The 22,035-nt window shown below is 39.8% G+C and overlaps 1 protein-coding gene and 1 long non-coding RNA gene across 2 annotated transcripts in view; one reads left to right on the top strand and one right to left on the bottom strand.

The window, feature by feature from the left end:
• Positions 1–1,580, top strand: part of LOC149580263 (uncharacterized) — a 48,480-nt gene extending 46,900 nt beyond the window's left edge. Inside the window, exon 2 of the long non-coding RNA XR_016353462.1 lies at positions 1,272–1,580. This is a non-coding gene — a long non-coding RNA (uncharacterized LOC149580263). The remainder of the gene's footprint in view (positions 1–1,271) is intronic.
• LOC149580262 (serine carboxypeptidase 1-like) overlaps positions 1–22,035 on the bottom strand; it is a 78,099-nt gene that overhangs the window by 45,092 nt on the left and 10,972 nt on the right. The window lies entirely within an intron of this gene.

Here is a 22,035-nt window from a genome sequence, read left to right as displayed (position 1 = left end):
TTTCCTGTCTTCATTAGCTGGAATAGTATGAAACTCCTCTGCTGTACTTTGACCGCGGGCTCTAATAGCATGCTGGAAATGGCATCTTTTCTTGGTTTGAAAGCAAGAAAACACGGCTCTCTTATTGTTCACTGCTGTAAGTGACAATACCTCTTCTATTCTCCTTTATAAACCTTCACTACTTTATGGGTATGCAAGAAAGTGACTCCAGATGTCTAATCTTCTTCTTGTTGCTGTATATGAAAATTTTATAAAAATACTTGCAATAGATTTGTATCTAATGGTTGATTTGATGGAGGTTATCATGTAGACGCCATCTTGCATATTTTTCCTTGGCAGCATACTGGTGATATATCTCAAATTTATGTTTTATTATGAGGATTTTCTGCTTGAAACTGTGACATTCCATTACATTTTCTCACCTTCTTTTCAATCGATGTCATCTACTTTGCCATTGGTTTGAACTGCTGTTATTTGATTAACTTTGGATACCATTTTTCTTCTCAGATCTGTACCTTACTTACAAGGACTTTCTGCTGTATGTTAATCATTTTTTAAATTATTTGCAAGAAATAATGATTACCTGCCTGAAAGTAATTAAAATATTGGATTTCTCTAGTATTGGCTTTGATGGAAATTATCATGGCATCATATTTTCTTTATGAGGGCTTTTCTGCTGAAAGTAATATCCATGAACTTTTTTTTTTTTGCTTCTTTTGCTGTGTGCTTGATATTTCCATAAGATGTTTGCAAAAATAACTCTCATTTGTAGCCGGTTCTTTGCTGGAAGTTATCATAAACTGATCCCTGCTGTTGTTTCTTCGATTCTAAGATTTAGACACCATCCACTGTTGATTTTGCAAAAAGATTCATGATACATGAGGCTCTATTGACTGAAAATGATTATCCTTTGCTTTCTTTTGAAGACCTACTGTAGCTTTTAATATTGCTGAATGAATGAAACAAAAGGTTTTAAAAAAAAAAAAATCGTCCCTTTAATGTTTCATTTGCTGTTATTTGTATGCATATCACCTCCATTTGATACGCCTATCCTGTTTTCACCGGATTTTATACGTAAAAGGTTTCAAAACAAAAATTGAATTGTCCCTTTAATACTTTTGTACTTCATGATCGACCTCTCTATTTGCTGGTGTATGTCTGTATCTTACTGAGATGAATAGCATGTAGGATGGTAAATGCGAGATTTGAGTGAGTCATCAGCATTGCTTAGATCCATTGGATCTAACCCGTTCTCTTCTTTGTGAATACAGGGATTGGAAGCACGGAATGGACGATGTCTGAAGCAGTGAGAGGATGGACGCGATTGGATGCCACATCACCAGTCATTACAGGCAATGATTGGTGCCCATGAACCTTTCTCCTTTTACTCTTCTATTCAGTTATTGATTTCAGTAGGGTATAGATGTATGTCAGCATGTAGAGACTACTCTCACAGTCAGATGTGTGAGAGAATTTTACTTTCAGCATTTAATTTCTATTATGGTTTGCTTCATTATGCAAATATTGAACATTATTTCAAAATGAATAAAATACTTTCTCTTTGATGTGTTTTCTGAAAATTACTTCAAAAGTAATAAGCATGTATTTTACTTCATTGGAATATGTGTGAAAAATGAACAACAGTTGCTAATTACATTTATTGAGCATTGCACTCATAAAATCTAGATTTATATTCTAAATAAGAAATTAGAGGTATTTTTCAAAATTTAAAAGTTTTAAGGCAATGGTTGATAATTAGATTGGGAAGAAAATTATATGTCTATTACTGATAAAGGGGGAGAATTTTTCTTTTCATAGTATGATAGTTTTTCTATAGATAATAGTATTTGAAGGATTACAATAGTTCCCTTTACACCTCAAGAAATTGGTGCACCTGAGAGGATGAATCTGACTATTTTAGAAAGAGCTCTGTGTATGTTGTCCAATGCTATAGACTAGGGACAGAATTTTGGGCAGAGTGATGCAATACAACTGTTTATTTAATCAACCATGCTCCTTCATCTCATTTTGATTTTGATATTCCAAAAGAACAATAGCTTGGAAAACAAATTTCATTCAATCATTTGTGCATGTTTGGTTGTGAGGCTTATGTTTACATTCCTAAAGAGTAGAGAATGAAATTAGTTCTGAACTCCAAAAGGTGTATACTTTTGGGGTATGGTGAGTACCAATTTGGCTTTTGTTTGCGGGATCTGATTGCTCATAAAGTCATTCGTAGTCGTGAGGTTGTCCTCCACGAGTAACTTTTCTCAAGTTTAATAACTCAAAAGTCTTTCTTCGCATGATTCCATTCAATTTGATATGTTTTATAATGACACATTTTCAATGCCTAGTAATATTGCTTCTAAGAGGCCAGATGTGAGTTTTCATCCTTCTATTGGTCCCTAACCCTATCATATCTCTTCTATAAATACAACAATGTCTCTTCCTTTATTCTCTTAGCCTCCTTCAGCTTGCATGCAACTTGTCATTGTTCAAACACTACCAATGAATTTTTTGTCTGCACAGTCACCTCTTGCTTCCACATAGGCTAGGAAATCTCGCTTTGACTTGTTGACCATTTGTAGTGAATTTTCCTCATTGGTACCAAGAAAAAAGGATAATCCTCCATTTTCAGTGCACCCCAATATGTTTTCCTTTGTGGCAAGGAATAGAAGACCCTACAGGGTTTTCAAACCCACACCCACGAACTCCAATTTATCCTGCGCAATCTATCCTAGTCACTACTACACCTACTCACCCAATTTCAGAACTTTTAAGCCCAACAGATTTTGGACATGTATCGGCTATAGGGAATGAGCAAGCCATTAATACTCACTAGTCCTTTGGTGGCATTCTAATTGAAGAAAATTTAGAAAACTTCAGTGCAAATTCTCACTGAAACAAAGGTTCCATGCGGAACATGATATTAAAAAATACTAATGTGTAGTTTGAACAAGGTGTTAATTATGAATAACAAGCTTTTCAAGAACAAAATCAGGATCATCCATAGGGATTTGGTGACAATCCACACTGAAGACATTGTATTGGGTGCTCACGACAGTCTACTAGAGAAAGGAAACATCCCCACAAATTTGATGATTATGAGCTATTAATTTCTTCATATTCTTATTAGGCAGAGCCTCAAAGCTTTAGACATATGTGTAATGATGTTAATTCATTATTGGATGGATGTAATGAATGATGAATTGGAGTCCTTAAGAGCTAACTGGACTTGAGATTTGGTTCCTCTTCCACCGAATCTAAAAACTTTGATAAATAAGTGGGTTTACTAGTTAAAAGAAGATGAAGGGAAAAAAAGATATTGGGCCAGATTGGTGGTGACAAGTTTTGCTCAACAACAACACAATGATTTTAATGAAAATTTTAAACCAGTTGTGAAAATGCAAACAATTCAATTGGTTTTGGACTCGGTAGCTGTTTGGGATCTTGAGCTTGAGCTACTTGATGTTAAAACTGTTACATCCCAAATTTTGACTCAATTTAAAAATGCTCATATAGCCGTTGAGACTGCATGTTAAGTCACTTGACAGGTAAAATTAGTTATGATCATGTGAAATAGTAAGATGGTTAATCGTTATAATTTCATATTAAGATGACATGTTAGTTAATTGTTAGGATGCTATTATATTGTTATCTTGAAATATTGGGAAGTTGGTTATTCATCATGGGAAGTGAAATAGTGGTTAGTCGTTATATTGGTTTATGAATAATAACTTATGGCAATTGTTATTATAGTGAGGAGTATGATATAATCGTGGAGAATTTTCTTTCTTTGCAAGAGCACCTCGAAGGGGGGAAGCATTGCCAGAAAGGAATTGGGCAAGGGGGGCACCACCATCACTAGGCAATTAGGTACGAGTTGTGAACCCCTATGGCTAAGGGAAAAGTGGCTAGACAAGTGTTAAGAATATTAACCAGATAACCTACAGGTCTGATAGTACAGACTGCACTTCCTCTTCTTATTATATATCTCTAAACTATCAGTATATTATATATAACTCTTCCTAGAAGCCAACGACTTTTCAGGAAGCAATAGTATGATGCTTAACTAAACTAACACATAGTTAGTTAGGTGTTATTAATTTGTCTTCTCTAATCACCGACTTAGAGGGAGTTTAGTTAGTGCTAGTTTAGGAAGGTTTATGTCCCTTTGAGGGACATACCCTTTAGGAAGGATATATAGGGAGGTTATAGATGCAGATTAAGGACACACAGCTACAACAAAGTCTACTCCTCTAAGTATCTATATCTTGCAAATAATATCAGAGATACTTCCTCACAATCAAAAGTCGAATATTCATTATTGGATCTGCATAAAATTAGGAATTAACTCCATCAATATTTAGAATTCTTAGAAGACCATTCACAGCATTTAAAGACTGGATTAAAAGTTTGATTCAAGGATAAGGAATTCGTAGAATCTTTACATGGTATCAAAGCTTTGGTAGTCGAACCCAGGCTTTGCAAAATTCAATCATCAGACTCTATATATATCTAGCAACTATCTTTTATCTTCAATGGCATACACAATCAAACCCGAGGACAAGTTTGATGGGAAAGAGCACTTTGAAGCCTGGATATTCAAAATCATGATGATTCTTGAAGAGAACGATGTAAAACAATTCATTGGTGGAGCATCCAAACAACCCCTAGTTGAACCTTGCAAATCTATTTGGAGCAGAGGAAATAGAAAAGCTATTGGAATCATCTTGGATGGAGTAAAAAATGATATTGTACCTATGCTTACAAAACATCAAACTGCCTTTGACATGATGAATGCATTACGAAATGCCTATGAAGTAAATAATGCAACTAGGGTTCTTGCACTAAAAAGGCAACTGAATCACATTCAGATAAAGAAAGGAGAATCAATAAATTCTTACTTCCTAAGAGTTGCCGACATTAGAGATGAACTATCAAGCATAGGAACCATCATTAGTGACACATAATTAACACTTATGGCTATAGATGGATTGGCAGATTCATGGAAGACATTTGCACAAGGAATAAGTGCCAGAGATAAGCTTCCGGACTTTAACAGACTCAAGAATGATTGTCTTCAAGAGGAATCCAGAAAACTAAGGAAAGGAGGGAAACCAAAAGTAGAAGATGAAAAACTTCATGTTCTTAATACAAATTGCTATAAGGGCAAGAAGGAGCATTTCAAGAAAAAAAAGGGAAATCAAAAGAATGGAAAACCCAAGAAATATCTCTCTAAAATAAAGTGTTTCAAATGTTAAAAATTTGGACAATATAGATCTAATTGTCCTGAAAATTCCAAACAATAAGAAAATTGTATAAATGTCATTAGAGAAGAAGATACTTATGATCATGAGAACCATGTTTTGTATTCCTCTCTATCAAATGAAATTTCAAATAAAGCATGGGTAATTGATAGTGGATCTTCTAGACATATAATGGGATACAAAGAAACTCTAGATTCTTTATCAGAGAAGGTTAACGATGAAGTTACCATTGGTGATAACTCAGCACACTCCGTTGAAGGAATTGGAAATTGTACTTTGAAACAAAAATCAGGAAATACTCTTCTTCTTAAAGGTGTACTCTATGTACCAGGAATTAAAAGAAACCTAATCTCAATTACAACACTTGAAGATGATGGACACAATGTTGCATTCATAGATGACAAAGTATTAACTTGGGCTAAGAACTCCTCTATCAAGAAAGAAAAGTTAATTGGTCAAAGAAAATGATATTTGTATGAATTGAATATAGAACCTAGTCGTTCTATTCAAGCCCTAGTTCACGAAGCTGTAGATACAAATGAAATATGGCACAAAAGATTAGGGCATCTAAATTTCAAAACTTTATCAACTATGGAGAAGATGGTTACTGGATTACCTAAACTAAATAAAGACCACTCAAGCATTTGCAAAGGATGTGCTTTAGGGTAAGAACACCAGAAGTCCCTTTCATGATAGTACTAGGAAAACAAATAATGTACTAGAATTAATTCATTCTGATTTGTGGACCCATGTATGTTTCTTCTCTTGGAGGAATTTGGTATTATATCTTGTTCATAGATGACTTTGTTAGCCGACTGGATGGTTCCGACGGTATTTTCTATTTTGTAGCCGACGGTCCAGCGGTGTTTTGTATTCTGTAGCCAACGGTCCGGCGGTGTTTTGGTATTCTGTAGCCGACGGTCCAGCGGTGTTTCTGTATTCTGTAGCCGACGTCGTTGGTAAATAATTTGTAGCGGATAGAATAATTGTAGCTGACGGACCCCTTCGGGAAGGTTCGGCAGTAGTATTTATATCCCGTCTGGGATCTTTGTAAAGCATCATTCATCTACTATTGCGAATATTATTCTGCTATTCATGGTCATTGTCTGTAGGCGTTCATTTTCTTTACCTGTACGGTAAACATTTGACGCCGTTGCCTTATGAATCTGGAAGGTGGGACGAATTAAGATTAATGCCAAATCAGCTTAACAAGGATCGGAATAAGGCGAAGGGAAAAGATGGAATCCGTATTGCGCAAGAGAATTTAATTCTGGCACAGCAAGTCGAACGCCGACGGAGATTCCAGAAGATTGCCGACGGAAATCGAAGTGCGGAGAAATTGTTGGAGGACACTCTGCAGCGGGTGGAATTGGTGGAAGAAGCACGGGAGGAGTTCTTGAATTTGTGTTTGCCAAGGGAAGAAAATTCAGACGGAAGAGCATCAACTCGCACGGCTCGCAGTGCCGATGGAGCACGAGCGTGGAGTGACCTCTTCGTCCAGGATAGACTTCCACGGGAAACAATTTCGGAGGATCCTTCGTCTTCACCAAGGTTCACAGTTGTCGACACCTCTAGTGTGGGAGTTCAGACTGCCGGTGTGGGAGTGCCGACCGCCAGTGTGGGAGTGCTGACCAGTGGAGTGCAGACCTCCAGTGTTATGGCGGGACCCAAAGAAAAGCTGCCGAAATTTGAAGGCGATGGTACAGCCGACCCCCTCCGACATTGTAAGACATGCGAGACGATTTGGCGGGCAAATAGAATCACAGATGCCGACGAATGGGTCAGGCAATTTCTGGCAACCCTACGGGGTGTCGTGATTGATTGGTTTTTGGATATGGATCCGCAGAAGCTGGATACATGGGATAACATTAAAAAGGAGTTCTTGGCGGAATTTAAACTCTTGCGGGATGATAATGAAATCGTAGCGAAAATTTTCAATACCAAGCAAGGGAAGCACGAAACTGTCTATGTCTACGCCAGGAGATTAAAAGACTTAATAAACAAAATGGAAAGCAAGCCAGGGGACGGATTGCAGAAAAGGTGGTTTGTGGACAGCCTACGCTCACAGTTGCGGAGGAAAATGAAAATTGTACCACCGTCGTCATATGTGGATGCAGAAAGAGCCAAAAGGTAGTGAATTATTGTGGTGCACGGAATGTAAGACCGACGGTCATACTAAAGGATCGTGTCCGAAGAACCAATTCTATGACATCTGTCAGATCATGGGACATTCGACAAAAGACTGCCCTTTTAACATGAAAACAAGAGGATCTCCACAGGTGCTTCTCACACAAGAGGCTTCCCCGTCAGGTGGTAACGGCAACACGAATGCCGCCGGCGCTACATCTGGAGGATACAAAAATAATCGGCGTGGACAAAATAACAACAATAACAATACCAATATGAGCAGAAGTCGAATTCAGTATGATGCAAACGGACGATCGATTATTCAGTGCCGAGCATGTAACTTGTGGGGACATTTTGCACGGGAATGTCCAACAGCAACTACACCTCAGCTATTGTGCCGATGGTGCGGACCCGGCGATCACGACGACTCAAAATGTCCAAAATCCGGAGTGAACTTGATCACTATTGGAGCGGATGAGGAAGAAGTTCTGGCAATTACGCGGCAACATGCAAAAGAAAACTCGGACCCCGCCAAAGAAAAGAAGAAATTTGCGGCAGCACGGGCGGAGGTTGGAAAAGTATCTCAAGCAGTAACACCTTCGGACACCGCCGACACTTCAACAAGGAATTCCGCAGAACAAAACATAGTACGACAAATTTTGCAAACGGAGGTGCAAGTAAAGGTAAGTGATTTTCTGCTCACCATGCCCCAACTTCGATCTGCTCTTTCAAATATGGTAGGAGAATCAAGCTTCGAGAAGGAAAAGTCACTGGGAGAACCAAGTCGACGAAAAGAAAAGGAAATTGTTACGGAAGGAGAAGATCAGATGATGCTGGCACTGACATCCGGACGACACCTTGCAGTTGTCGAGATGGGGATACTTGGACATGTTCTCACAGACACCATAGTGGACAGAGGGTCCGACGTAAATGTATTGCCAGAAGAAACTTGGAGGAAACTTGGACAACCGACATTGTGGCCTCCAAGGTTTCAACTACTGACCGCCGATCAACATGGTATTAAACCACTGGGCATTCTCATGGCACAGCCGGTAACCATTGGCACCCAGCCGTTCCTGATGTATTTCGTGGTGATTCCATTGAAAAGGAAAGGCTATGATGCCATCGTGGGCCGCGGCTGGCTTATCGAAGCAAGAGCTCGACACGACTGGAAGAACACTTTATCCCTCGAAAGTAAAGGCCGTCGATTCGTCATTGATCTGCATACCCAAATGGTAGGGGAAGAGGCCCTGTCGTCGGATTTTGAGGGAGAGGAGAACGAAGGTAGACGACGGATGGAACCGGATCAGGAGGGCGTCCTCCGATTGGACGGGGGAACAACGGATGACGACTTGGATTTCGTCAACGGTCTCTACCACTGGCAAATGGGGGACTATGAATTATTCATTGCTGTAATGTTTTGTCAATTGAGAACGAATATCCGAAGGAGTTTACTGAAGTAAAGGAGGGGAGGCACCGTTGGATGTTACACCCGACCATGCATTCAGTAAAGGAGAGGCAATCAAGTACAACGAAGCTCCGCTGCAAACAATGAATTTGGGGGACGAGGCAGAGTCGAAGAACATACTAGTCGGAGATAATTGGGATCCAGTACTCAAGGCTGCTGCATTCAAGATATTTATGGACTGCAAGGATGTGTTTGCATGGACATACAAGGACCTCAAAGGAGTATCGCCGGAATTGTGTGTACACCGCATCCCGCTGGTGGATGGAGCTGTACCTGTACGGAAGCGACCCTACAAGATGAATAAGAACTATGCCGCATGGGTTACGGAGGAAATCAACCGGATGCTGGAAGCGGGCATTATCTTCAAGGTACAGACCAGCGAATGGGTGTCACTGATAGTCATTTCATTGAAGAAGGATACTATTCAGATCTGGATATGCGTTGATTTTAGATGCCTGAATGCAGTGACGATCAAAGATCCTTTTTCGATTCCGTTCACAGATAGCATTCTGGAGGAGGTGGCAGGACATGAAATCTACTCTTTTATGGACGGGTTCTCCGGCTACAATCAGATTTCTATAGCGGAGGATAAGTTGAAGACAACGTTTGTTGTCGAAGATTGGGTCTACACGTATAACCGGATGCCTTTTGGGTTGTGTAATGCACCAGCCACATTCCAGCGGATTATACTGCATATCTTCAACAAGATGTCTGTGGGAAATTTCAAAGCCTTCTTGGATGATTGGTCAATATTTAGCACGGAGGACGGACACTTGGCAGCACTTGGTGAGTGTATGGAGAGATGTCACAAGGCCCGGCTAGCATTGAATCCTAAGAAGTGCAGATTCATGGTTCCGCATGGCCCATTGCTCGGACACATTGTCTTTAAGGAAGGATTAAAAACGGATCCCGACAAGGTGAGAGTCATTCTTGAAATGCAGCCATCTACTAATGTGACGGAGGTAAAATCTTTTCCCGAGCATATAGGTTATTATCGGAGATTTATTAAAATTTTTGCCAAGGTGTCCCAACCGTTAGATAAGTTAACCTACAAGGAAGAATCATTTAGAGGGGAGAAAGAGCAGGATGAGGCATTTGAAGGACTTAAGGTACGACTGGCTACAACACCCATCCTGGCATATCGGACTGGAATAAAGAGTTTCATATTCATGTGGATGCCTCCAACTATGCGATCGGCGCGACCCTGGCACAGACTGGTAATCACGGACTGGATCATCCTATATACTTTGCCAGCCGGTTGCTGTCAAAGGCCGAGCAGAAGTACAACACGACTGAAAGAGAAGCGTTGGGAATGGTTTATGCTGTGCAAAAATTCCGTCATTATTTGCTTGCTACACCGTTTGTGTTTTATGTTGATCACTAGGCCCTGTTGTACATGATTAATAAACCCGTCATCCAAGGGAGGATCAACAGATGGCTATTACTGTTGCAGGAATTCACTTTCAAAATCATTGTCCGGCCGGGAAAGACACATATCAGTGCCGACCACTTGTCGCGGATCAGAACAAGGGAACCAGCGGAGGGTGTGAATGATGACTTCCTTGACGCACAGCTGTTCCAGATTGGGGTACTGCCGGAATGGTACAGGAGTATTGGTGAGTACCTGTCAACAGGACAGTTTCCCACGGGGATGTCACCAAATGATAGGCGCAAGTTGATAATTAGGAGTCGTACATTTCAATTGATCAATGGGTTGCTCTACAAAATGGGGCCGGATCATATTCTTCGGCGATGTGTATTGGAAGAAGAGATACCGCAGGTATTAAAAGAAGCACGAGGGTCCCGCGGGAGGACACATGGGACCTGACACCACTGCACGGAAGATATTACTCGCAGGTCTCTGGTGGCCGACGGTGTACAATGATGTGCGGGAATGGGTTGTCGGATGTGACACTTGCCAACGGGCCGGGAAGCTGTTGAAGAGAGATTTGACACCTGCAGTATGAAAAAGAATTGCACATGTTTTTGTAGATTTTTTTGCATTATGATTACATTTTTGATGCGTTATTGACGTGTACATGCTATGTGCTGATAGGAGGTATTCCCAGCGCTACTGATTAGAGCCCCCAAAGTGGTGGGGTTGCGTGTTGTGCAGTATCTGAGTGATGATGAGCATGCGGCTATAACTACGATGGGTTTGTGATGGGTTATATAGATGCCCCATATACGGGAAAATCATGGATTGCTGACGGCACTGGTTGAGTGGTGGCACAGCGAGCATAACACCTTTCATCTACTGACTGGTGAGGCCTCTATTACATTGGAGGACGTCTATCGCATTCTTCGAGTGCCATGCCACGGCGAGCCAGTAAGTTGATTGATTGATTGTTATTGTCATCTTTTGCAAACGTTGATGCAAGAGAGATTGATGTTAATCTTGGTTATGTCGTAGGTGTACTATGATCAGACCTCGACAGAGGGGCGGACCGTGATGCAACAGCTGTTTCATGATGTCACTATCTTAGATCGCCATCTGGGTTGGGAGCGGTTGATTACAGAGTATGGAGCAGATTTCCCTCTTCCTAGCTTGCTATGTTCATTGGTGGCTCAGGCTTTCGTTACAGAGAGAGGCTAGAAGGGCTTCCCATTGGGATGGGGTCAACTGGTATTCGATCTGATTGCACAGCCACGTAGGATGGCATGGGGGCTTGCGATACTGGCAGAGATGTATCACAAGGGCCACTCATGGGCATGCGATGCAGTGGTGGCACAGATCTAGGCTTGGGAGCACATTGTGGTGATTCGACCACGAGTACAGCCACGAGAGTGGAGCCAGCTATATATCTTTGGTTATAGAGGATTTATCCCCCAGACACATAGTGGGGATGTGACCTATTATTGGCAAGTCTTTGATGAGCTGATGGCATTCACATGGCGGCCTTACTGAGAGTGCCGCAGATGGTCTGATGCATGGGAGTTGGACTATATGAGATACAACAGGCCACTGGTGGGGAGGATGACAGATGTAGTGGAGCGATTCGTGATTAGCTGGGTGTGGCGACAGTTTGCAGAGCGGCAGGTGATATCAATAGAGACTACCACCTATGCTCGGATGCGGTCAAATGAGGCATGGGGATGGTTGCCAATGTTGGATTACCACATAGCAGTACGGGATACAACGGCTCTAGTGCCGACTCATGGGGATTATCACCCAGATGTGGCCGATGCAGGGGCAGATCCGACATACTTATATGAGAGGTAGAGGCACCCATTCCCACGATTCACAAAGCCTGATGCGCTACCTGCAGAAGGGGGACATGGAGGTGGTGGAGGTGAAGGCGGAGACGGAGGTAGGGGTGTGAGGTGGATGAAGATAGGAGAGGGATCTCGATCAGGGAGGAGGAGGATGCGAGCTCAGGCCGCGAGGGAGATGGAGGAGGACAAGGAGGAGGTGCCACTGAGGCAAGGACAAGCGAGGAGAGCGGAGGCAGAGCCAAAGTAGCCAGCTAGGGGGGTGGATGACAAGTGGGATGCTAGGATCCGCACTTTAGAGGCAGAGTTACAACAGCTCGGGTTACCATTGCAATGCGGGATCAGCAGCTCATGGATGAACAAGCACAAGGAGATGAGCTCTGTAGGGAGAGGGATGCTGCGCGACAAGAGGCGGCTCGTCATTGTGCCCGTGCCGCATACTATTATGCCGCTTATAGGGGTGTGGTGCCACTAGGGCAGGGACTACCTGATTACTCCGCGCAAGCGGGTAGATCAGAGGTTTCAGTACAACAACCAGATAGGAGACAAGCTCCACCACTAGGGCCACCACCTCCACCTGCTGCAGAGGGTGGGAGTCACTCATAGGCTGAGGCCGATGTTTTGACATTTTGAGTGTAGATCATGTATTTTTGAGACAGATATCCAGATTTTGGATCTCATTTTTTGTATATGTACTGTGACATATTGATATATATATATATATACAAGATATTAGATTCGATTGGCAATCTTGTGTAATTGTCTCAAATGGATGTTTCAGCATTTTAGTTTCCATGTGATGTTTCTGTTTCTGTTTCTTGCTCGTGTATGGATTTGGTTGGATACTTTTGCTCATGTGTCTCTCTTATGTATGATGTTTTTAGCTCTCATGTGTATGATATAGACTTTTATGTTTCTGAAAAATATGTGACACTTGGATAGATTGAATGTGATGTTTAGATTAACCCCTTGTGATGACAAGATAGTGAGATAGATATGAAATGAAAGATCAAGAAGGTGAAAGACATGATAAAGAACGCAAAGAAGAGCGCAAAAGCAGTTAGTTGACAGGTCCGCAAAAAGGATGAAGAGAAAGTTCTCCCCATATGTAGGAATGCAAGACTAGACTAGAAAAATGAACCTAAAATGCAAGCTAATATGCAAAGTGGTTTACCGGCAAGGGACACATAACATTTAGACTCTTATTTCATCATTGAGTGTTTATTAGGGACATCATAAGATCATATAGCCATCACTAGTATAACTATGAGGATATGAATATGATCGATATCAGATAGGTATGTGGGAATCTAATCTAAGCATCAAAGACATAAAAGTCAAGATGACTACACGATTAGATTCCCTAAGTTTGATATAGCAAGATTACACCTGTATCAAGGCATAAGCGCCAAGATAACCCCTGAGTGTGGTCTTGCGAAAAATAGTCAAGGATGATACATTTTATAAGTCCAAGTGTCAAATAGGATCAGCATGAAATGCTTAAAACACTATAGACAAATAAAGTATACCCACAAGCAGAAATCAAGAAAACTTGCCCCCTTCCCCCAGTCTTCTAGTCAATAACATCCTCGAGAGACCATTAGAGAGGGAACTCATAGTAAAGAAATCGTCATAGACAACACACAAAGTAAATAAAAATCAGCATAGCTCAATCATTTAAGTGTTTAAGTGCGTGTGTGTAAGTCACTTGGCTATTTCGTCGAGACTTGATCCTAATAATGAGAAATATCACGACATTGGAGACTGAAGGTAAACTATCTAAAAAGTGTTGAGAAACAATTGATGTCCAATTGGGGGTAGTCTTGAGAAACACTGTTTTGTGAGTTGCCAAAGAAACCCTAGTGCACAAAGAAATCCCAAGTAGGCTAAATAGAGGTTGCCCCTGAGACGAGAACACAAAACAATCCCAAGCTAGGAAATGTGTGGCAGGATGAGTGATTGAGACTGATAGACATAGGTGCAAGGGTCTCAAGTAGCGCCTGTTTCCAAGTTTTCACCACTTGGCATTTTTTTTTTCAAGACTTTTTAATAGTTTTTTTGAATTTTTTTTATTTTGAAATTTTTTTTTGGTGATACATCAAAGCACCTATCGCTAGGTTTTCACTAAGATGATCATTTTTTAGGACATTTTTCAATTTTTAAGATTTTTTTCAGGATCATAATTATGTACAAGATAGTTGAGCAGTAGGCCTTTAAGCATAAAACTTCTTTAAGTGTAGGACATTGATAGGCTCTGCAAGCTCTTCACCTTCAAGAGTAGACAACTAATAAGCACTAGACCCAAATGCTGTTGTGATAATGTATGGGCCTAACCAATTAGGTTCAAACTTTCCCTTCTGCTCTCTATGCTGTTGATTCTTTGGATTTTCTCTAAGCATGAGGTCACCAACTTGAAACTCACGTGGATGAACCTTTTTTATTATACTGAGGAGACATGCGCTTCTCATAAGCCCTCATGTGATCAAAAGCTTCTTTACGGCGCTCATCAAGGGTCTCTAATTCCTGTATTTGCATAGCTCTATGGTCTTCATTGTTGAAGATAGTAGCTGCGATAGAGATCTTTGTCTCTAGAAATATGAACCTTATTACCATTATTATCATCTTCAGTTGAAAAGGACACTTAAAGTTTAATTTGTAATATTATAAATGTAAATGACATGTGTCATTCTCATGCATTGAGGCATGAATATTTGAAGAGCCATATTTAATTATAGAAGTTATGAGAAACTCAAGAGATCTTCGGTTAGAATATGAAGAGTCTCTTCTATTGTTATATATTCGCATCATGTGATAAGCATTGTACACTTGAACTTTTATTATCAATAAAGATATATTTTATTGTGTGACTGGGTTTTTCCCTTCATTCTTGAAGGGTTTTCCCAGGATATTTTTGGTGTTCTCTTTTTAGTTTTGTCTCTTTATTATGTCTGATTATTTTCATGCATTTCTAGGCTCTAGTTTCAACATGGTATCAGAGCCTCTCATAGTAATGTTTTGTAGCATACTTCTTTGAATATTGCAAGTTTATATTATCAAGTGTTTTATGTCTTTTATGCCAAATTTTTATTCATATTGGGCATGGCATTTTTGAGCAGTAAGGTGGCTGTAGCGTCATCTTGAAATTATTTTCTCTTTGCATGCAAATTTAACCTATATTCTTGATCGGATCATTTGGATTTTATGTTTTGTTTTAGATTATTATAGTCTTAATGAATAATCTCTCTAAAAGTTTAATGTCAGAGATTAAAGAATCTCTTTTAATTAAAGGAAGAAGCAGGTTTGTTATTATGATTCTCGTATGGTCTTACTTTGTTATTGTGAAAGTTACATCGATAATGGACTTCTCCTTCTCTTCCTACGTTGAAGATTTTTGAGCTATCAAGCTTGGTGCAAATTGTAATTATTTTTATGAACCAACCAAAAGTATCTATTATTGTAACCGTTCTGGCTTCTTTGCTGCGATGGTCGGCTTCATCTTTGTCTTAATTTGTGTTCATATCCTTGTTTTGAAGTTTTCCGTCTAAATCCTCTAGAAGTGTTTGTGGTTTTTGAGTCGAAATCTGGCATGCTGGTATTCCTATTTTGGCTCAAGATTTATTCTGAAATACTATTCTGAGGTTTCAAATGTGTATTGATTTAGGTTTGTCATGAGATATATTAGAATGGGTTATTTTTTATATCATTTTGTAGACTTAACATGCGTTATAAATAAGTGTCGCAGGTTTTGGAAGCATCTCATTCGTGTTCCGTCAAGTTCTAAATATTTGACCGGTTTCTATGTAGAGTGTCGTGTTTGTTTTTGGCAGGATGCTTTAGTTATGTTTTATCCTTCGGCAAGGCCCGCTTTGAGTATAAATGGTTCAGTTTAAGAGGCGATGGGTGTATGGTGCAAATTTTAATTTTCATTCAATGATTCGCAGAATGTTTTTTTTTTTTGGACTTTAAATTTTCTGTTGACTTTGGCTGGCTTGTGAATGATTGGTTATGGCATTTATTTGCTCGGAAAGAGGCTTTCGTGAGTGTTGGTGTTTTCTTCCGAGCTATTTGGGAAGATTGCTGTTGTTTGTAGTGTCTTTGTCTTCTTCCATTCTCGATAAACTTCCAACTGCATGAATAGCAACAGACGTCTTCCTCTTAAAAGAAATTTATACCTGCGTGTATAGATGTTCATGCTCAGATCATTTGTTTTGCATGATTATATCTTGTAACTGTCATCTTGTTATGAAAGAAGATCATTTATCGCTGCTGTTGTCATGATACATCACTCTTCTGGTACGTCTATTTGAGGTACGTAAGTTACTATATGGTGTAGTATGTATTGTAATGACACTGGTTCAAGAAGAGTATATGGTCGGTTAGTTTTGTCTAACAATAATTTTTCTTGGAAAATATTATTTGGATAATTTCATTAAGCTATCATTGTTTTGAACGTAAGTTGAAGCGTAAATGTGATTAATCTCTAGAACTTGTAAGGACATTCACTGTCATCTTGCACAGGGTTGTAGTTGTGTGATTGTTCTAAAGGTTAAATATGTGGAAATTCCAAAAGTTTTTTTTGTTGTTTACCTTCAACATTTTGATGAGTTGATTTATCCTTCTTGATTGTAGGATGCATCAAGATTTAGAAAAAAGATTTTAGTTTCAGAGGGAGGCTTCATAATTAAGAGGGAGTACTTATGGAATGCCTATCACTCTCATAGATGCTTGTGATGCTTGTGGTATTTATTAAATTTGAGACTTGAATGGAACTAAGTCTTGTTTTGTTATGTCTATTTCCATTCATGAGAAATCAACAGTGAAATTGTACGATCAGCTATGATAACTCTTTCACTATGCGATAGTGAACATAATGTTGAGAGTCCATGATGTCATCAGGTTGAGAGATTCCGTGATGGGAGTTGGATGTCATGTTGAGAGATTCCATGACAGTTCACGTTGAGAGATTCCGTGATTAAAGGTTTAGCTATGAGTCTTACACATTTTTTCATGTTGAGTGATTTCATGAATGTGATTAATTGTTACAGGGTTTCATGTTGACTGATTCCTTGAATGAGATTGTTACAGGTTTTCATAGGATATATTGTAAGATTTTATCATTAACATTTTGGTTGTAGTCTTAACTGAAGAGATATGATTCACCATAGCTTGGAATCATTCCGCATCAATATCTGTGGGAACATTGGTAGAGTGTAAAGCTTTTTCAAGGATATCCTTGTGCAAGGGAGATAACTCTAACAACTCGAAAATGAAAATTTGAGCCGAGGTACGCTGTAATTGACTGACAAGGTCATAGTTCGAGATCTTGGAAGTGGTTGGTTGTTTAGAAGATGAAGCATTCTTGGAATCTTGGGCAACTTTTAGAACAACCTTAGATTGCCCCCTAGTGACAGCATTAAGTGGTTCACTTTGTGCTGAAAAAGAATCGGTCACCCGAAGCACCACCTTAGGTCGAGAGTCATTATGGTATTGAGGAACATCACACGTTTTTAAGACAACTTTAGGTCATTCATCTACATATCGGTTGTCATCGTTAAAATTTGCCATGCATAAATACTCAACAAGCTCAAGCATACCTATGACATTATCTATGTCAGCGTAAGCATAGCTGATCTTGGCATCATGATTCTTTTTAGTAGCTTTAGAGGTTTCGCCCTTCTCATATTCTGGTAAGGGTTGCTTAAAAGCTTTGTGATCAACATTTTTGGCAAGACCATTTGTGACAACTTTGCCTTCCTCAATAAGATCTTGAATCACATCTTTGAGCTTGAAACAGTTTTCAGTGTTGTGACCCTTGCTTCTATGATAATTGCAAATATGATCTTCTCTCCACCATAGGGGTTTGACAGGTGGGTCATAGGGTCGGGAATTATCTGGCAAAATAATCAAGTTGTTTGCAATTAAAGTTTTCAAGACCATTTCATAGGGCTCAACCATTGGTGAGTAAACACATCGTTTCTTAGTAAACTTAGAGCTTTTGTCAAATGTTTGTGGTTTCACATTTTCTTGTTGCTTTGTGGCATAGATGGCAGTGGAAAGGTTAAACGCAGGTTCCTTGGTCTTAGGAGTATCCACCACTCCATCATTGACAACATATTTGTTTTTATTCCAAGGTTTACCTTTGTCTTTACCATTTCCATTATTGTTCTTATCTTTGTTTATGACAATATCAGTGATAGCAACATCTTCAATATGATACGCACTCTCAACCATGGCATTGAAAGATGTGAATAGTTGTTTCCTTAGATCAAAGTATAATTCTGGTATGAGAGTACTGACAAAGATATCAATTTTTTCAGCCTAAGGAACTTGCCAAGGATATTGAGAGTATAATGACCTCCATCGTTGAAGATATGTTGCAAAAGGCTCTCTCGGTTTTTGTTTGATATCAAAGTAACAAGAATCGGAATCGGATTGAAATCGGCAAGGCCGAATCAAATCGTGAATCGGCCATGAATCGGAATCGAATCGGCCATGAATCGGAAAATTTAAAAAACCCTTGAAATTTAGTGAGTAACTTATTTCATAAACCCTTTATCGCTGATTCGATTCACCGATTCACAAAAAATCGTTTGGCTTGAATCGAATCGCCGAATCGCGTGAATCGCATGAATCGCCGTGATTCTTGGAACTATGTTTGATATTGCATAAGTCCAGCACTATTACAGGATGTTGAATATTATAGGAGTATTGTTGGATAAAATGTTGCACAAGCTCATCAAACGTCTTAATGGGAGGACTCAATTTAGTGAGCCATTCCATAGCTTGCCCTCTTAGATTCCTAGGAAATAACCTCATAAGAAAGGTGTCTTCATGCAAAAAGTCCATGCTAAGAGCATAAAAGTGCCTCACATGATCGTGAGGATCACCATTTCCATCATATTTGCCACACTTAGGAACCTCTATATCCTTAAGAAATGGTAGCATGTAGAGACTCCTATCAAATGGAAGGGCACATATTGATTCAACAAATGAGGTTTTAGGTGGTTCTTTTGAAACTTGCAGTTGTGTGATTTGTTTCCTCAGTTCCTGTATTTCTTCCCTTAATATCTTAGCTTTAGTGGGTTCCCGTTTTGGAATGATGCGCTCTATATCGAAATCTTGGGGAAGTTTCCATCCTCTTGCTGCCATGTATCGGAAGTATTGGTCTCCGTTTTCCTCTAAAGCTCTAAGCATCAGTTTTGAGCAAAACTGTCTTGTTGGAACTTTATGACATCTTTGCTAGTTACTTCTTCATCACTGTCATGATGAGAAGGGCATGCGCCCGTGCTGACTCTAGGAGTTCTTGGCGGTGTGTTGTTGCCATCATTACCATCAAGAGCATTTCGAGAGCAAGTCCCCTTGTTCCCTTCATGGCAAGTATGGTTATTGTTTTCAGCTTGTTGATGTCCTTTCTCCCTAGCATACATGGCTTCAAAGATCCTTGGGTTTTCACACGCTTGTTCCTCTAAACAACATTGAACTTCATCGGGGTGCACCATGGTGACCAAACCGTTTTCACCCTTAGGTGTCTCACAAGATGTGCCAAATGAATTTTCAAAACTGTAGAGCGGATTATGCCTAACGTTAGTTGTTTGTGTTTCAATTGGCTCAGGGTCTTCCACACAAGGCTGTCCGCAAGGACGTCTGGGTGGGGTTTCTAATTATCTGAAAACAAAAGGAGTATGACTACCACTCCCAATTTGAAATCTAGTTGTAACCGGCATGTAAAAACTTGTCCTTGTTTAATAGAACGAGAAAAGTGAGTCAAAGTTGAAGCTTTCACAATCAAGATTAGTCATTTGTCAAAATATGATAGATGGCTTGTCAAGCAATGGTCAAGAATTTACAACATTGGTGACTCGAGCCGAGGAAGTCAGCAAGAAGCTTAATAGCAAGTAGCTAAAAAGAACGGTAACTAAATTATGACAAGTGATTTATCAGTGATGTTTCACGACTTACATCTGATGGACTAGACCCATCTTTTCAACCTTGGACAATTTCCTAACATACAAATATCTAACCAAAATCTAGGAAACAAGAGCGACACACCCGAGACCAGAAAGACCAAAGTCTAGACGCTGTTTTGGCAAGAAATAACCCCAGGCGATACTTTCTTAGTTATCAGGTGATAGTAGGACAGCATGAAATGTCGTTTGATACTTTTCTGGCAAGTGACAGTTCGCACAAAGTGCTACGATAGAACTCAGTACCTAGGGCAATATAACTCACAACAGCCAAGCGATACAATTTTGGAAAATTTTAGTTGTGCAATATTTCTTTAGAGACCAAGCGATAAAGCGCCAATTTGTGTAAAAAAAAACCAGTTTTGACTCCAAAGTTTTGTCAATTAGGTGATTTTTTTGAATCAAGTAGTGTAGATTTCTAGTTCGTGTTAGTTATCAGCAAGGTTTGCAAACAGTAAGTGTTTTAACATGTCTTCAAACAGTTGAACAAGGGTAAAAACAACCTTGTCAAGAACATTAACACTGGTCAACACATTTGAAAACAACCTTTCTACTAATATTACCGTGATTGTTTGATGTGTAAGAACGTCAACACTGGTCAACACATTCGAAAACAGTAGCCAAGCAATCTACCTTAAGGTCACAGTTCATTACTCAACAACTTGGCCCATGCTTGATGCTCCTTTGCTTCACACCACGTGGTTACCCACAAGAGATATTGGCTTTTTCATGGAAGTGTCATAAGCACAACCAAGGGAACACATATGGTGAGTGTAAATCTTGGGGTGATCTGGGTAGTCCACTAAGATCGATCCTTGCATCAAGAAATTGAGCAGCAAAATAGGGTGGATACTAACTTAGGGTGTCTAGATAAGGTTTCCGTTCATAGTATTCCTCTTGCTCATAATTAAGGGACACCCCACTTTGCGGTGGGTAATAGACCTCGCGGCCACAAGAGAACCTTAAGCGTTCTTGCCTAGTGATCTCTCTATGGTCAAAATCCCATAAGCGATCACACTAAGTGAAAACAAACACTACGTCTACCAAGGTTTTGTGTCCTTGATAGCCTTGAGTTTGTAGTGGGTTGGAAGAGCCAAGTAATTTGCTTGTCCCCACTTGGGTCGTTCCTCTCAGGTTGTCAAAGAGCAGGCCCGCTAAAGGATCCTAACTAAACATTGAGCGGATCAACTTTTGGAGGTCAAGATTTCTGATTCACCTCAAGGGTGAAGAGCATAATCTTCTATTCCAATTGTGTCACCCAAACACGCCAAGACGAGTAAATTATCCGCTTGCTTTCGAAATTCAAAGGTGGGTCAAGATTTTTGATTCACCGCAAGGGTGAAGAGCATACTCTCCTATCACCAAGGAATCCCGATTACAAGTTTTAACATGCTTACAAAAATGAACTAGGATATGCCGCACATGAAATAAAAAGAACAAGCAAGTTTTGGGTTTTTATGCGTCGAGCACCCTTGCAAACAATCGTTAGCAGCCCTTTGCATTTGGAGCTTTGACATGCATTCTTTTAAGCAATGTTTCAAATTTTCAAAAAAGATGGCAACCTGCAACCACAACTATTAGCACCAAGGGTAAGCTTCCAAAAACAAAGATAAATCTGTAAATGCACTTTTGTAAAACTGTTTAGAGACCTGTAAAAACCAACATCTAGCCAACAATAATCAAAAATTGGCCAAGACACCTCAAACAACAAGCAAATCTCTATCAGACGATAGTTTTCGCTGGAAGACTGTCGTACAATACTTCACAGTATATCCATGCAATAGAACTTCTCTGTATGATATATTTTCTTAAGCTAGGCGATAGAAGTTTGCATACAGAGGTGATATAGTTTAGTATTTCCGTGCGACACCATTTCCAAAAAAAGTATCGCACAACAGTAGTAGGAATTGTTATACGAAATTGGAAAAATATCGCCCAGAATTGTGACTATTAAAAAAAGAAAATGCGGAACAAAAAATGAAAATGGTGATGA

The sequence above is a fragment of the Cupressus sempervirens genome, chromosome 1 (genome assembly GCF_028749045.1).
Source record: "Cupressus sempervirens isolate cs-2001-9-10 chromosome 1, ASM2874904v1, whole genome shotgun sequence".
Taxonomy (NCBI): domain Eukaryota; kingdom Viridiplantae; phylum Streptophyta; class Pinopsida; order Cupressales; family Cupressaceae; genus Cupressus; species Cupressus sempervirens.
Note: the sequence above shows the minus strand (reverse complement) of the source record. Positions and strands in the feature narration are given on the sequence as shown.